Source organism: Oncorhynchus mykiss, chromosome 22 (assembly GCF_013265735.2).
Source record: "Oncorhynchus mykiss isolate Arlee chromosome 22, USDA_OmykA_1.1, whole genome shotgun sequence".
Classification (NCBI taxonomy): Eukaryota; Metazoa; Chordata; class Actinopteri; order Salmoniformes; family Salmonidae; genus Oncorhynchus; species Oncorhynchus mykiss.
In genome coordinates, this window is record NC_048586.1 from 42,107,494 (window position 1) to 42,125,549 (window position 18,056).

Here is an 18,056-nt window from a genome sequence, read left to right on the forward strand (position 1 = left end):
TTTCTTCTTGTTTAAAAAATTTAAAAAACTGCGTTATTTGTGTTGTTTCTAGATAATACTGCACTGTTGGAGCTAGAAATATAAGCATTTCGCTACACCTGCTATAGCATCTGTAAATCTGTGTACGCAACCAATAAACTTTGATTTGATTAGATTTTCTTAATGTATTTAATCATTTACAACATTACTTTCCTTTTGATCTGTCTAATGTTTTATTAATGCCCTTAACAAGTTATTTCACAGATTGCTGAAGATAAAGGAACACTGTTTCATTCCCTCATTAATCAAAGAAAAAGTCACCCAATAGGGAATGTATTCTCTTTCATCTTGGAGGGAGCAGTAGGAATCTGTGCCACCATAATAGGTATGCCCAGAGCTTGTTTGTTTAAGTGTTACTTAGATGTGTTACTTACCATGAGAGGCAAAGCTGCCGGGCTATAGCCTGGTGTAAAATACACCTCCATTGTTTTTATTATTCTAATAAACCTCGTCTCATGTGTGGGTATTACTATTAATGAGCCCAAATACCCCGCAGCACAGTTCCTCTCAGTCTGTAGGCTATTGGAATGCTCAACCACCTACATTTATAAGCATATTTGAAGTGAGAGTTTGAGGTACTTTTTCAAAGGAACGAATTTACACAGCTTTGAAATTATTTTTGGAATCACAAAAGAATTCCATCCCTGGCACCCTTACCTTACCCGCGAGCATGCACACGGACCTGAGAGTGTTTCCTTATACACAAGCCCATTACAGCTGTTACCAATACACTTCTATTCCCAGACAGTCCTGTGAGATTTAATGATGAGGTTGGACTGCACCAGGAAGTTGGAAATAAATCAGGAAATAAATCAAATTTGATTGGTCACACACATATTTAGCAGATGTTATTGCAGGTATAGTGAAATGCTTGTGTTCCTAGGTCCAACATTGTAGTAGTATCTTGCAATTCACAACAATACACACAAATCTCAAAGTAAAATAATGGAATTAAGAAATAAATAGATATTAGGACGAGTAATGTCGGAGTGGCATTGACTAGAATGCAGAAGAATACAGTATACACAAATAATTAAGCAGTATGTAAACACCAGGAGGTTAGACTGAACCAGGAGGTTAGACTGAACCAGGAGGTTAGACTGAACCAGGAGGTTAGACTGAACCAGGAGGTTAGACTGAACCAGGAGGTTGGACTGAACCAGGAGGTTGGGCTGAACCAGGAGGATAGACTGAACCAGGAGGTTGGACTTAACCAGGAGGTTGGACTGAACCAGGAGGTTAGACTGAACCAGGAGGTTGGGCTGAACCAGGAGGTTGGGCTGAACCAAGAGGTTGGACTGAACCAAGAGGTTGGACTGAACCAAGAGGTTAGACTGAAACAGGAGGTTGGACTGAACCAAGAGGTTGGGCTGAACCAGGAGTTTGGACTGAACCAAGAGGTTTGTGAGACAGTAATTCAGCGCAGAGGTCAAGGTGTCACCTGCACCCAAGGATGCCATGCGTCACTAATGAAAGGTTTCACTCTCGCCGGCAACCGCCATCTCAGTCCTCCCTCCGTCAGCCAAAGGCTCTTTTTTCCCCTCTCCAATGGGAGCAGCTACAGTGTGATATTAATGGCTGTCGTGATCACTCTAGCGTATAAAATCTAAAGATGGGTATAGTCTACCGCTCGAAAATGTCTAACAAAAAAGCATGTACAGTGGGGCAAAAAAGTATTTAGTCAGCCACCAATTGTGCAAGTTCTCCCACTTAAAAAGATGAGAGAGGCCTGTAATTTTCATCATAGGTACACTTCAACTATGACAGAAAAAATGAGGAAAAAAATACAGAAAATCACATTGTAGGATTTGTTATGAATTTATTTGCAAATCATGGTGGAAAATAAGTATTTGGTCACCTACAAACAAGCAACCTGTATTAATGGCACCTGTTTGAACTTGTTACCAGTATAAAAGACACCTGTCCACAATCTCAAACAGTCACACTCCAAACTCCACAATGGCCAAGACCAAAGAGTAGTCAAAGGACACAAGAAACAAAATTGTAGACCTGCACCAGGCTGGGAAGACTGAATCTGCAATAGGTAAGCAGCTTGGTTTGAAGAAATCAACTGTGGGAGCAATTATTATGAAATGGAAGACATACAAGACCACTGATAATCTCCCTTGATCTGGGGCTCAACGCAAGATCTCACCCTGTGGGGTCAAAATGATCACAATAACCGTGAGCAAAAATCCCAGAACCACACGGGGGGACCTAGTGAATGACCTGCAGAGAGCTGGGACCAAAGTAACAAAGCCTACCATCAGTAACACACTACGCCGCCAGGGACTCAAATCCTGCAGTGCCAGACGTGTCCCCCTGCTTTAGCCAGTACATGTCCAGGCCCGTCTGAAGTTTACTAGAGAGCATTTGGATGATCCAGAAGAAGATTGGGAGAATGTCATTTGGTCAGATGAAACCAAAATATAACTTTTTGGTAAAAACTCAACTCGTCGTGTTTGGAGGACAAAGAATGCTGAGTTGCATCCAAAGAACACCATTCCTACTGTGAAGCATGGGGGTGGAAACATCATGCTTTGGGGCTGTTTTTCTGCAAAGGGACCAGGACAACTGATCCGTGTAAAGGAAAGAATGAATGGGGCCATGTGCCGTGAGATTTTGAGTGAAAACCTCCTTCCATCAGCAAGGGCATTGAAGATGAAATGTGGCTGGGTCTTTCAGCATGACAATGATCCAAAACACACCGCCCGGCCAACGAAGGAGTGGCTTCGTAAGAAGCATTTCAAGGTCCTGGAGTGGCCTAGCCAGTCTCCAGATCTCAACCCCATAGAAAATCTTTGGAGGGAGTTGAAAGTCTGTGTTGCCCAACAACAGCCCCAAAACATCACTGCTCTAGAGGAGATCTGCATGGAGGAATTGGCCAAAATACCAGCAACAGTGTGTGAAAACCTTGTGAAGACTTACAGAAAACTTTTGACCTCTGTCATTGCCAACAAAGGGTATATAACAAAGTATTGAAATAATCTTTTGTTATTGACCAAATACTTATTTTCCTCATTTGTAAGTGGGAGAACTTGAACAATTGGTGGCTGACTAAATACTTTTTTGCCCCACTGTATTTGTTCCAAATTGATAATTACATTGGCTACAGTACATGTGAAGATTGAGCTGAGGGGATTTTTATCCTTCACATTACAGTAGCTAGATCATCTCCTCACAGCTCCTCTGAACTCAGTCAAGTCTCTGCTGACTGAGGAACAGAAAATAGTCATTTCCACTTAAATTATATAATTCCCCATAGCTTAGGGAAGACCTGGTACACAGTGTGTGTATTATTTATTGTGTCTGTGTCTGTGTCTATGCCTTAGTCTGTGTGTGTGTGTGTGTGTGTGTGTGTGTGTGTGTGTGTGTGTGTGTGTGTGTGCTGCAGAAATGTTTTGCTACCCTTCCCCAGATCTGTGACTCGACACAATCGTGTCTCGGAGCTCTACGGGCAATTCCTTCGTCCTCATGGCTTGGTTTTTGCTCTGACATGCACTGTCAACTGTAGGGCCTTATATGGATAGGTGTGTGCCTTTCCAAATCATGTCCAATCAATTAAATTGACCATAGCTTAAGATCACCAATGCGCAATGCTAAGCGTTGGCTGGAGTGGTGTAAAGCACTCCGCCATTGGACTTTGCAGTGCAAACGCATTCTCTGGAGTGACAGACAGACAGACAGACAGACAGACAGACAGACAGACAGACAGACAGACAGACAGACAGACAGACAGACAGACAGACAGACAGACAGAGCCATGTCTCACCATTCACTGATACAGAAATGGTTGAGAATGCTGCCAATGTTATGTGTCAAATCAAATCAAATCACATTTATTTATATAGCCCTTCTTACATCAGCTGATATCTCAATGTGCTGTACAAAAACCCAGCCTAAAACCCCAAACAGCAATCAATGCAGGTGTTGAAGCACGTTGGCTAGGAAAAAAAGTCCCTAGAAAGGCCAAAACCTAGGAAGAAACCTAGAGAGGAACCAGGCTATGAGGGGTGGCCAGTCCTCTTCTGGCTGTGCCGGGTGGAGATTATAACAGAACAGGGCCAAGATGTTCAAATGTTCATAAATGACCAGCAAGGTCAAATAATAGGTCTGGGACAGGTAGCATGTCCGGTGAGCAGGTCAGGATTCCAGAGCCGCAGGCAGAACAGTTGAAACTGGAGTGTCAGTGTGACAAATTGAAAATGTAGAGTTTCCATCAACCTCACGCGCAATGTAGATGTCAAAGAACACCGCAGTTCGTGGGTAGAGTAGAGGGTGAAACCATTCACTTCAGGAAAAAGTGTGTTATAAATGAAATGTCCTTTCATTATGTGTTGTCAAATTCATAAAAGTTTTGGCTGCCATTGTAGGAAGGTTGACAATACGAGAGGTCTTCGGACTTGTCATTTTTGTATTATTTTCCTTGAATGAATAACTAGTGGGTTTTGAGTGCTTCTCCCCTATTTGGAAAGTTGGTTTGCCTGCTCTTCAGTCTGAGAGAGATATTCTGAGAGCAGGTTCGTGTCTCATTCCTCTGTACAGAAATAAATGTTTAAAACTGTAACACAACAGCGTCTTTGGAAAATGGGTTTATATTCAATAGTGAATGTGACTATGTATATATTTATCTTACCGTTAATGTATTTAAGGCCCATTTCGGCAAGTTAACCAAGTTTTTGTTGGCTTAGCTAGCCATGAGCTGACTAGCACCGTCAGTCAGTGCACTGTAATGTCACGGTAGCTATTGCTAACCGGTGATTTGCTAGAAGGAAATTTATCAAAATATTAAGTGAATGCTTATTTTCTTACTATGTTAAATTGTTTATATGAAAAGAGTTGTACTTGTGCTCTGTTTTTATGGATTAATATCACTTCACATTGAGGGCATGTATCATTACTGTTGTTCCTATCTGAAAGATATCTTGTATCCTACCTAACCAGTGAACGTGTGGCTGTGACCTTCCTGTCAATGCCTGTCATCACTGTTTGAATTTTTTTTACTGCAGGTATGCTTTACAGTTTTTTTCTTATTTTCTAAACACAACGCATGTATACTATATGATCACTTTGTGGATTGAGTCTGAGAGAGACATTCTGAGAGCAGTGAACATGTGGCTGTGACCATCCTGTCAATGCCTGTCATCACTGTTTGATATCTTGTACTGCAGATAAAAACCAAGTGTGGGTGTTTGTGTGTCTTGTTTCTGGGGGGCTATGTGAAGTTGGTTACATCAGCACTACTGCCTGTGTCTAAGTAGGTTGTGTAGGTTAACTTCTTGGTGACTTGGGGCAGTATATTTACGTTCGGATGAAATGCATGCCCAAAATCATCTGCCTGCTACTCATCTCCAGAAGATAAGATATGCATATTATTAGTAGATGTGGATAGAAAACACTCTGAAGCTTATAAACATGTTTGAATCATGTATGTGAGTATAACAGAACTTATTTAGTAGGCGAAACCCCGAGGACAAACCATTCAGATTTTGTTTTGTTTTGTGGTCACTCTATTTTCAATGGCGTTTCATTGGGAATCCTGATTTCTAAGGGACCTTCTTGCAGTTCCTATCGCTTCCACTGGATGTCAACAGTCTTTAGAAATTGGTTGAGGTTATTCCTTTGTGTAATGAAGAAGTATGGCCATCTTGAATGAGGGTCAATTGAAGTGTACTGTTAGATAGAGGCCCGTGACCAGAAAGCATGCTTCAGTTTGTTTTCTTCCTGTATTGAACACAGATCATCCCGTCTTCAATTTTATCGATTATTTACGTTAAAAAATACCTAAAGTTGTATTACAAAAGTAGTTTGAAATGTTTTGGCAAAGTTTACAGGTACCTTTTGAGATATTTTGTAGTCACGTTAAGCAAGTTGGAACCAGTGTTTTTCTGGATCAAACGCGCCAATTAAATTGACATTTTGGATATATCGACATAATTAATCGAACAAAAGGACCATTTGTGATGTTTATGGGACATATTGGAGTGCCAACAAAAGAAGCTCGTCAAAGGTAAGGCATGAATTATATTTTTATTTCTGCGTTTTGTGTCGCGCCTGCAGGGTTGAAATATGCTTTCTCTCTTTGTTTACTATGGTGCTATCCTCAGATAATAGGTTAAGATAATAGCTTTAAGGGTTGTTTTTGTTGGGATGGGATGTGCGTGTTTTGCTGGTGACCCGCCGGTTGGGTGAGTTGGCGGTGCTCGCAGTAATGTAGGCCGGTGCGAATAAAATGCCAGGGCCGAATTCTTGTCCTAGTCCGCCCCTGTGTAGGCATACTTTGAGCAAGTAATTGTCTGTTATTACATGTGTTTTGACATAAGCTACATTTCCAGTCGAATCATGTTATTTCAGTTGTAATATGTCATATTCTTCCATTTATCCATTTTATTGTTCATGATATGATATATAACTTCACTGGGGCGGTAGTTGTGAACTCAGAGGATGACCATTTCCGCTGTCTAGTTTTAAACCGGCTTGATCAATTGGTTTGCTAATTTAGTCCTGTGTTTTTTTCGTTGCAACAACAGTTATTTGAACTCGGACCTCTGCGTAATCTCCCAGGCTATTAGCCCCCTGCTGCCTTAAATCCTCTTTCCCCTAGCGTTTTAAAGGAAACCGGCTTTAACACAGTGGTACATACAAAGTTCAGCTTCTTAATTCGTTGCAATGCAGCGTGCAGTGTGTTTTTCTGAGTAATCCATGTTATTGTTGTGACATTCTGTTTGTGTCCCTATTCCACAGGTTACCTACCATCTGCAGGCTTTTCAAAACTGGAGTTGTTCCATTTCTCGAAAACAAAATTGTGGCAATTAAAAAAGCGCTGTGCTTACGGATCGCCCACCTTAGTTCTCATCCCACTCAGTCAATAGATATGTAGCCATAGTGTGGAGGGCAAGGAAGCAAGGCAACACTCCTAAATCATGAGAAGCATTACAACTAAACACTTAACTCAATTCTATTAATCACAAACCCGCTCAGTTGAGCATAATGCTTTTTTATTTACCCACTACTCTGGGAAGCATAACAAAGTAATGACTTATAGTGGTAGAGATCGGTCAGTTTGATACTTACTGCCAAGGCTCTATAAATGAGGGGCACATTCAATAATGTATGCTCTTCATTTAAGGAGCTACTCTGGAACTAATTGTTTTCACACCTGGTCCATTTTCATTTTCTAGCTAGAGTTACAGCTTAGCTGGGGAACAATCACTTGGGTATTCATCAAGTTGAAGTTCAGGCTCAGTGCGCTGTTTATCATTCCCACCAGGTGATTTGATTTAGAATAAGAATGTATTTTTTACAACGGCCTGGGAGACGCTCTCAGGAGTTACAGCAGAGCAATAGCTGAACAAGAAGGAAACAATAAAAGGAGGGTTATAATTCTACATTATGTCTGTCATCGCTAAGAATGCATAGACTATTTGTGTGAATAAGGGGTATGTGTGTTTGCTCATGATGATGATGGTGGGGGTGGTGGTAATACCTTATACTGTTTTAATTAGACTTGACACTTGGTACTTACTGCCCACTGTGAGAGGTGTAATTAGTTTATGGTCTTTTTCTAATGTAGAAGAAGCTTTGGTCATACTAATCCATTTACCTTGAGTGTTTTCTTACTTGGCCCACCATATGACAGTATCGTATATGGCTGGTCCGTATTGAATTCACAGATCAAATTAGAACAATTAAACATTTGAAACCTGGCTTCCTCTCATCTATACATAGTAAGAAGGATGCATTCTTCCTCCTGGTGTACGACATCTCACAGGCAGGGAAGGTGGCCTTAGCGTGCCTGCCATTCAAGAGTAATGCATGCCTCAATATGTTTCTGTTCTATGGCTATTTAATTCTGCCACATAAGCAGTTCCCAGATAAATTGCTTCATAACGTCAGCCTCTCACTGTGTGAAGGCCTTCAGCACTCAATCAACATTTCAGCCACTATGTGTCAGGAGAGGAGACTATGTGTATGTGACTAGTGTGTGCAGGCATATCTGTGGTTGGGTGATTTAAAGGGGAGGGGGTGGGCACCAGTACTGTCTGCAAGGTAAGCTAAGACAGCACATTGGCTAGCTAACCTTAAATTATGCAAAAGAAGGTTGGCTTATGCACAGCAAAGACAACATCGAAAGACAAGGACAGGTAATGTGGACAGGTAAGGTGAACCCTTGCTAGGACAGGGAAGGTAAGGTGAACTCTTGCTAGGACAAGTAGGGTGAACCCTTGCTAGGACAGGGAAGGTGAACCCTTCCTGGGACAAGGAAGGTTAACCCTTGCTGGGACAAGGAAGGTGAACCCTTGCTAGGACAGGTGGGGGGGGGGGGGGACCCTTGCCACTTTAGTCTAGTGAGCTAATAGAACACCATGACCCTGCCTTTTAAATGAAGCCCCAGACCCCAGATAAATATTGCCTAATTAGTTTCAGTTTTCCCATTGTGTTGGCTCAATAAAATACATTAAAGCTTATTTTACGATACGCATCAGAGATCTGAGTAGGGTGACTAATTGAAAAAACTAAGAAGCAAGGAAAGTAATTTACTCTGTTTGAAATGACTTTTTAGCATAACAATGCCATGATCCAACGTGTTCTGCTCTGGTTTGGTTAGGAAAAGGAGAAATAAATCTAGCTATAGTTTATCCTGTTATTCACGGAAATGTGTACATTCGGTGAATTCAAGCAGACATTGCAGATTCTGTAAAATTTTACAGGCCAACAGGTTTTGTCTACTTACTGTATGTCTGAACACACAGGCCTCTCCACCTAGCCGGGTTTCTCAGTCAATGGGAGTGAAAATAACAGTGGCTGATGCACAGATGCAGATAGACGAAAGCATGGAAATAATTGTATAACTTATAATCACTTATACAGCAGGTCTCAAGAAACATACCTAAATAATTAGCATTGAGTAAATTGAGTATTTGCATGACATTTGAATGATAAATAAATGGACCTCCCTCCAGAAGGGATTTGACATTTAGATGATCCCTACCCTGTGGAACATAGAATCTAATATGCATTAATAATATAGGTTACTGTAGATGGGCAATATGGGTATAATATCCACACATTATGCGTTGGTGAACAGACAGTGAATTACTTTCTCAGTAATTGCATCTCTAAATGAGAGCTCTTGAGTCTAAGCCTTTGGGGGAGTTCTACAGAGCTAACATTTGGAATTGTTTTAATATGGTCATACCATCGATCATTTAGCTATTTGATTTTGAAATATAGGACCCCAGTAGGTACAATAAACATTAAGGTGGTTATACAATGGATCAATTAGCTATTTTATTTGGAATTTTAGGATCTCTGTAGGTAAAAAAAAAAAAAATGAAGACATTTTTTGATAAGACATTGAATTTGGCCTTACTGCCCATAGACGTGCATTAATTAACACATTAATATATGGCAAAACAGATTTTTTTTTTTTTTTATATAAATATAAACAGTCCGTTGTAAAGTGCCTGATGGTGTCTGATAGTGGGCTCATATTAGCATTTGATAGTGGAGTCCAAATCATTTCTAGCTCAAACTGTTAGGACTTTACAGATGATTTCGTGAAAATGAACTTTTCGTCATCCTCTCATGTCTGACAAACACAGACCTTGGGCCTGTCTTCCGAGTCGGTGAATGGCCTACAACAGCGGAGTCAGTGGATTGCGATGTCGCCCATGCAAATAACTGGGTTTTGTTTTAATAAAACGTGATGACGCATAGGCATAGACATCGACCTCTATCTAATGTGCAGCTGTAGCAAATGAAGTTTAACAGCCAAAAGCTGCAACCAGCAACCTTCAGGATAAAAGCCCTTACCTGTGCAGTATAAAGACCACACTTATTAGTAGACGTCATAGTACTGTTGACACATGCAGTACATCAGAAAAATACACCAATAAAACACACAGACGGAGAGGTCTACAACTAATGTTGTTGTTATTTTTCCCATTCATAGACGCTATTTTGTTACAGTAGTGATTTTTTTTATTTCAGTTGTTTGTGAAAATCATAGCTTCAGACACTTAAGGAGAAATGGAGAAAAGAATGATATATCTTGAGCAGCATCGCGACCTGAAGTGTTCCACTTAGTACACACCGACGTGTTGTGCGGCACACCATTACCACGAAGAAGATGTTTTATAACACCAATGTCTGACATATATACAGCACGTACATTCCTGCCAGTGACAAATCCTCCTTTTATTGAGCGACTCCCATTCTTGAAAACAGCCATTTTTTTTTCTGCCTCAAAGCTTTGAGTGAAGAAAGCAGTATAGTCAAATTGATTAAAGCGCTTGAAGCTGTAGAACCACAATGACCAAAACTGTCCCTCACAATAGTTCTTCTGTTGATCCTGAAGCTACCAAGAAATATTAAGGAGAAAAGGAGGGAAAACAATGTCTCCAAACCACAATGTTCTGAAGGCACCAGCAGATACTCAATTGTTTTCCCTAATTGCTGGAACAGTGCAGCTGGACTCATTATGGCTGTATTCAACAATACTGCCATAAAAATTTCACACACTCTTTTGTTGACACAATGTGTGGGTGTGTATAGCCGTGTGGTTGTCTATGGCCGTGTCGTTGTGTATGGCTGTGGGGGTGTGTAAGCCTGATATAATGGTGATTAGCCTATACATCACACTGCTTCCTTGGAGTCACCATTGGATATGCATGGCAAGCCCATAAACTTGACCGGGAATGCCTCCATATATGTCAGTGCACTGTTGCAAAGATAGAGAGAAGCTCATGATTTCTGCAATGTCATGAAGCTTTCGAGTAAACAAGATCGGTCTCTTTGGTTCACTGACATTCAGGCAAAATCGTCATTGAAGCAGGGTAGACAGTTTTGGCACACAGTTTCCTGCTTACCATGGGTTTTTGTCTGGGCTTATTGAAATCACTCTTTTTGCAGACAGCCTAAATAGGAGATATGAGGTCAATTTAACAGAAAGACCTTAATCTGATCCCCTGGTTGTTAGAACCAAGCTTTACTAAACAATTTTGTGGAGGAGGGTGTAAAAAGTCATGCCTTTGATGAGGGCACCGTTGAAATTGATATGAATTCCTAGACTTGAGAATTTAAGTGATTAAGTGATAGAGAATGACTAAATGCAAATGGCTTCTCCATAATGAACATCCTACATCATCATAAACAAGTAATGGTGCATGACATGTTGCCTGGAACCACACTAAACAAATACAGTGTATCTCACACAAGACTATTTCGAACCTTTTATGAAAAAAAAAGGTTTTCAGTGTCACCACACAGTTCATCATCTTACTGGTATTGACTGAAAAGCAGCCAGCAGCTTTTCGCAATTAAGTTCCAAAGAGATACTGTATGGATTGTGTGAAATGAAATACCTAATTTATTCACACTCATGCCTGTCTTTGTAATTGGATAATCATTTTATTTTGCATTCCCTTTAACTCAACCAAGAAAATGTCAATATCTTGAGTCATCTGCATTGTTGAGAAGATCATGTGCAGTAGTCCCCACAAATGAAATCAATAACTTTTCTTTATTTTTCATGCCACATGTGAAATACATACAAAACTCTCTGAATCTTGAATGACTAAACTGAATCACTAACTAACTGTTCTCAGTTAGTTAGTTTGTTTCTCCAGATATGCAGGAATGGTCTATTCATTATGAACATCCATTAAAAGATCTCCCTCTTCAGCAAAGCATTTCCCCTATCTAGAGAAGCAGAGGATATTTCAATTTAAGCGAGCCAATACTGCAAGTCAATGAACTAATCTTCTCTTTCTACAGTCCATTAAGGAATTGCCCATCCATGCAAACAGCAACACTCCCTCAAGACTTGCAAGAGTAATATGAGTTTTGTTACGTGTTGTAATGCGCTCAGTTTAATGTATGTTATATCTAAAATAAATACAAATAGATTTTTCTGTCACTGGTGTTTTGGAATGAGTATCTATTGACTCTTGACATTTAGTGGCAACAGCTAATCCTCTGCATTAACTTCCTATTGATGAATGTAATGTTGCTCTCAAATTATGATAATTTCATTCAATCATATTTTTTTTTTGCCAGTGTTATACAGATGTCAGGTTGTTTGTACAATTGATTTCACCAAAGCCCTTGTTGTGAATTGCTCTCCCATCCTGCTGTACTTGTGTCTACATTGTATATGTCTTCACATCTTCTGGACTCCTTCCAAGAAGTAACATGTGGGACTTTGAGGCATGGATTGTGTATGCGTGCAATTCAGAGGCAAGGGGGTGGAGGGGGGATTCAATATTACGAACGTGTTCCTAACGTTTGGTATGCTCAGTGTATGTCTAACAAGAGGAAGCATCATGTCTTTCCAGATCTGCCACCAGATGTTTTTGAACTCAAGTTTATGACTTTCAAGCTCTGAAAACAAAGGTTTAGCTCACCCTTCCGAATACTTATTACACAGGTTATTATTACAGCTAAAACGCACAAAGTCAAGAGCTGTTGAGAAGATCTGTTGGTCCCTTCTCTATGGTATCACAGAGGTGATAAGATCACTGTGGTCTACAGGAAACTGTGTGGTTTCTAATATAGAAAGTTGCTCCATTGAGGCCCTATGAGGTCAGTCACTTTCAACTCCAGCAAAGTCCTTGTAGCAAAGAGAATTAGCTGGGGAGACAGCAGTACTGGCATGTTGACAGAAAGTGAAGAGACTGGTTATAGCAACCAGTTAGATAGGCCTTGTTATTCCCAGGCCCGCACTTCAACCTCAGAGATGATGGGTTCAGCTACTGAGTCTGTAGTGTCAGCCAGAGGGGTCTCTCTAGTCCCGGTTCATCTATCATATCTGCCAGCAGGGTCAGCTTGTCAGCTCCCTATGGCTAATGCTGTCTATGGCTCAGCGGGGACCATGCGCTGCCCCCTCACCCCCTGGGTAACCCCATGGGTAACAGAGGGAGCTGACAGGCCTTGAATGAGGAAAAGCCAACCAAATATCATCAGCAGAATATAATGAATGTGATGATATTACTGGATAGCCTATGTGATTAGAATGTGATTACATGACTGGAAAGCCTAAGTGATTAGAATGTGATTATGTGACTGCAAAACCTAAGTGATTTGAATGTGATTATAGAACTGGAAAGCCTATGTGAAAAGAATGTGAATATATGACTTGAAAGCCTATGTGATTAGAATGTCATTATAGGACCAGAAAGCCTAAATGATTAGAATATGATTGCACGACTAAAAAGCCTATGTGATTAGAATGTGATTATACGACTGGAAAACCTATGTGATTAGAATGTGATTATACAACTGGAAAACCTATGTGATTAGAATGTGATTATACGACTGGAAAACCTATGTGATTAGAATGTGATTATACAACTGGAAAACCTATGTGATTAGAATGTGATTATACAACTGGAAAACCTATGTGATTAGAATGTGATTATACAACTGGAAAACCTATGTGATTAGAATGTGATTATACAACTGGAAAGCCTATGTGATTAGAATGTGATTGCACAACTAAAAAGCCTATGTGATTAGAATGTGATTATACGACTGGAAAACCTATGTGATTAGAATGTGATTATACAACTGGAAAGCCTATGTGATTAGAATGTGATTATACGACTGGAATGGATCCCTCGGTTTTGAAGGCTAATGAGCGAGCAGCATTACAATAGTTTCAAAGCAAAAGCAGCATGTGAGGTCAGTTACTGTTGAAATGAACTTACTGAACCTGTTCTGTGCACCTTGATTACATATCTCTACAGAATATGAAGAAACTCTCACAAACCATTATTATGAGGAAGATGTTCGATTTTAATGTACTGCACACATGCCTTAATGAAAACTCACAGCCTGTTAAGACTTCTCTCCTCTTCATTACCTGTAAGTGAAGAGTTGACTTTGCATGGTGGAGGGTGTTCTTCAGTAATTAGCTCTCTGTGTTATGTGTTGGGAGGGTGGGTGGGAGCTGAACATGTGCTTTGTCTGCTGCTTGCTTCCATTAGCTTAATGTTCCATTTGTTTCTGATAAGTGCTGAGGTTAGCACTGCTGAGGGTACGTTAGGTACACCAGACTGTTGGTCCGAGGGATGTCCAGGCATTCCAAAGCAATACCCCCATCCTGCCGCAGAGTACACATCTTTGCCAATTGTGCAGAGCAAAGCTACATTAATAAACGCTTAGAAAAAAATAGTTTGAAAAGGGTTCTGCGTCTGTCCCCATGGGAGAACCCTTTTTGGTTCCAGGTAGAACCCTTTTTGGTTTCAGGTAGAACTATTTTGGGTTCTATGTAGAATCCACTGTGGAAAGGGTTCTGCATGGAACCCCAAAAGGTTCTCCGTAGAAATAAAAGGATTCTACCTGGAAACAAAACGTTCCACACCAGAGCCGCCACTGTGAAGAGATTCCCACCGGGACCCTCCCCTTTAGAGGCAACATTTGCGGCCGGAGTCCGCACCTTTGGGGGGGTGGGGGGGGGGGGGGGGGGGGGGGGGGGGTACTGTCACGCCCTGGCCATAGAGAGGCTTTTATTCTCTATTTTGGTTAGGCCAGGGTGTGACTAGGGTGGGCATTCTAGTTTCTTTATTTATATGTTGGTGTGGTTCCCAATCAGAGGCAGCTGTCTATCGTTGTCTCTGATTGGGGATCATATATAAGTTGTCCTTTTTTGGTTGGGTTTTGTGGGTAGTTGTTTTCTGTTTAGTGTCTGCAACTGACAGGACTGTTTCGGTTTTCCCTCTTTGTTATTTTGTTCGAGTGTTTTGAGTATTAAATTTAGCCATGAACACTTACGACGCTGCGTTTTGGTCCACTCCTTCATACGACGATCGTTACAGCTTAGGGATGAATTGGAAGCAGATCCTCAGATACATCAGAACAGACTTTGTTAGAGCTACTCCAACTGGCTGGTTCATTAGATGATGGAAAATGTGATGCATTTGGTACCTGTGAGAGAATTAATTGAGATATTACTTAACACACGATTGGAAAACAAGTTAGCGCTGTACAGCACTAGAGCACGCATTCCCTCAAGATGAATAAGTATGAGTCAAAATGCTTAGCCCTAGGGTAAGGACTTCATATTTCAAGACCACCCTGGAAACAGTTACATGCTCATCTGAAACAGATTGACAAGACCATTTCTGAGAAGTTATGTGAAAAGGAGCCAGAAAATGAAAGTGTTCCGTTCTCTGTTCTCTCCTTTTCACACGTTTTTGTTTATTGTTGTTCTGCATGTGGAACAGGCCTAGCCTGGGGGGTAGCAGAGAGAGATTGGGTCTGACAGTCACAGGAGTCAGTGGGCCATCATCTGGATGTGCAGCGAGAACATCTGGACCACTCAACATCCAGGGAACCACAGCTGTTCTCACACCTGAGGAGTAAACGGAGTGAGGTATCCATGAACACCTCGCAACCCTCAGACACAGTGTCTATTTTCGGTAATCATCTGATGTAAACACCATAGTGCGCTCAAAGCTCAGCACTAAGCTAAGGACCCTGGGACTAAACACCTCCCTCTGCATCTGGATCCTGGACTTCCTGACGGGCCGCCCCCAGGTGGTAAGGGTAGGTAATACCACAACACTGATCCTCCACATATGGGCCCCTCAGGGGTGCGTGCTCAGTCCCATCATGTACTCCCTGTTCACTCATGACTGCACGGCCAGGCACGTCTCCAACACCATCATTAAGTTTGCCGATGACACAACAGTGGTAGGCCTGATCACTGACAATGCCGAGACAGCCTATAGGGAGGAGGTCAGAGGCCTGACCATGTGGTGCAAGGACAACAACCTCTCCCTCAATGTGATCAAGACAAAGGAGAGGAATGTGGACTACAGGAAAAGGAGGACCAAGCTTCAAGTTCCTTGACGTCCACATCACCAACAAATGAACATGGTCCAAGCACACCAAGACAGTCGTGAAGAGGGCACGACAAAACCTGTTCCCCCTCAGGAGACTGAAAAGATATGGCATGGGTCCTCAGATCCTCAAAAAGTTATGCTGCTGCACCATCGAGAGCATCCTGATGGGTTACATCACTGCGTGGTATGGCAACTGCTCGGCCTCCGACCGCAAGGCACTACAGGGTGGAGTGCGAACTGCCCAGTCCCTATCACCGGGGCCAAGCTTCCTGCCATTCAGGACCTCTATACCAGGCGGTGTCAGAGGAATGCCCTAAAAATTGTAAAAGACTCCAGCCATCCGAGTCATAGACTGTTCTCTCTGCTACCACATGGCAAGTGGAACCGGAGTGCCAAGTCTAGGCCCAAGAGGCTTCTAAACAGCTTCTAACCCAAGCCATAAGACTCATGAACATCTAATAAAATGGCTACCCAGACTATTTGCACTGCCCCCCCACCCCTTACGCTGCTGCTACTCTCTGTTATTATCTATGCACAGTCACTTTAATAACTCTATCTACATGTACATATTACCTCATTACCTAAACTAACTGGTGCCCCGCACATTGACTCTGTACCGGTACCCCCTATACTGTATATAGCCTTGCTATTGTTATTTTACTGCTGCTCTTTAATTATTGGTTACTTTTATTTCTTATTTTTTTAAGTATTTAAAAAAAAACTGCATTATTGGTTAAGGGCTTGTAAGTAAGCATTTCACTGTAAGGTTTACACACCTGTTGTATTCGGCGCTTGTGACAAATAAAATTTGATTTAATTTGACATTTTGAAAATAGAACAAAAGGTAATTAAGCTTTAATAACACATTAATAATCTATATTATGTCATGAATAGGTGGTATTATATAATGTGGCATGAATAGATTAATAACAACTACAGTAGGCTACAGTGAAGAGTATAGGGGAAGTCAATAGCAGACCTTCCTTGGAACTTCTCCTTCAAGCCTGGTTGTTCTGCTCTGCCATTGAGATGTCGGAGTCACTATGCAGGTGCCTAAAATGAATGGGCCTCTGCATCGTTAGAAAGAACTCATATAATGAAAGTGAACCTGGTAATTCCAAACACTGAAAGAAGCCAACGTTCCTAGTTGTCCACGGCATTGTGACATCACTAATCTAAGCTTCAGAAAGCTGAATCAGTCAATCAATCTTCAGTGAAACAATCTTCCCGACCACAAGTAGCCTAGTTCTTCTTACAAGATTCGTATTACTACTACTAATCATTAGTCCCCCTGATTCTTCAACATAAATGTCAGTGGGAAGTTTTATGTTCAGATTACTGCTATTACTTTCACTACCATCTACTACTACTCAGTGGAGGCTAGTGGGAGTAGCTATAGGAAGACAGGCTCATTTTAATGGGTGGAATGGAATAAATGGAAAGGTATCAAACATCAAACATATGGAAACCAAGTTTGACTTGGTTCCATTGATTCCATTCCAGCCGTTACAATGAGCACCTCCTATAGCTCCTCCCACAGCCTCCACTATTACTACTACTACTATTACTACTACTAATATTACTACTACTCTTGCTAACAATAGTAATACTAGTACTATTACTTTACTACTACTAAAACTACTATTACTAGTATTACTACTACTAGTTTTACTACTACTACTACTACCACTACTCCTACTATTACTAGTATTACTACTACTACTCTTACGATTACTATTATTACTACTACTACTTCTACCACTACTAGTACTACTACTACTACTATTACTACAACAATTACTAGTATTACTACTACTACTACTATTACTATTATTACAGCTATTACTATTACTACTACTACTACTACTACTAGTAGTAGTACAATTACTACTACTGTTATTCATATGACTATTATTACTACTACTACTACTACTACTACTACTACTACTACTACTACTACTACTACTACTACTATTCCTACTACTGCTACTACTGCTACTTCTACTGCCACTACTACTACTACTACTACTACTACTACTACTACTACTACTACTATTCCTACTACTGCTACTACTGCTACTTATACTGCCACTACTATTACTACTACTACTACTACTACTACTACTACTACTATTACTGTTACTATTACTAATACTGCTACTACTACTA